This window comes from Schistocerca cancellata, chromosome 5 (genome assembly GCF_023864275.1).
Source record: "Schistocerca cancellata isolate TAMUIC-IGC-003103 chromosome 5, iqSchCanc2.1, whole genome shotgun sequence".
Classification (NCBI taxonomy): Eukaryota; Metazoa; Arthropoda; class Insecta; order Orthoptera; family Acrididae; genus Schistocerca; species Schistocerca cancellata.
The window spans coordinates 44,544,816-44,545,426 of NC_064630.1; the positions used below are offsets into that span (position 1 = coordinate 44,544,816).

Genomic DNA, 611 nt, shown 5'->3' on the forward strand with positions numbered 1-611 from the left:
ACATCACACACATCCATGCCCGAGGCAGGATTCGAACCTGCGACCGTAGCGGTCGCTCGGCTCCAGAATGTAGCGCCTAGAACCGCACGGCCACTCCGGCCGGCCCATAGGCGTCACTGGATGCGGATACGGAGGGGCATGTGGTCTGCACACCGCTCTCCCGGCCGTATGTCATTTTCCGAGACCGGAGCCGCTACTTCTCGATCAAGTAGCTCCTCAGTTTGCCTCACAAGGGCTGAGTGCACCCCGCTTGCAAACAGCGCTCGGCAGACCGGATGGTCACCCATGCAAGTGCTAGCCCAGCCCAACAGCGCTTAACTTAGGTGATCTGACGGGAACCGGTGTTACCACTGCGGCAAGGCCGTAAGCCTCGCATCTAAATAAACCGAATAATATGTCTGATGAACATCAACAGCTGAGTATTCGGTTACAAAGGCAGTTCAGCCACTTCTGTAACGTAGAGGAATACAGCACGTGGCGTGACTGATTCAAAGTGAACTCGTTTCTTGTGCGTGGCACATTTGTCAATTTGATAAATACTATCAGGTCTAACCAATAAATGTCTCCTGAAAATATACAGAAATTTAAAATTTTAAATATAATGCAGAGCG

At 51.4% G+C, this 611-nt stretch overlaps 1 pseudogene; it reads right to left on the minus strand.

Annotated features, from left to right (window-relative positions):
- Positions 1 to 251: 251 nt before the first annotated feature.
- Positions 252 to 369, minus strand: LOC126189309 (5S ribosomal RNA; annotated as a pseudogene).
- Positions 370 to 611: the final 242 nt, after the last annotated feature.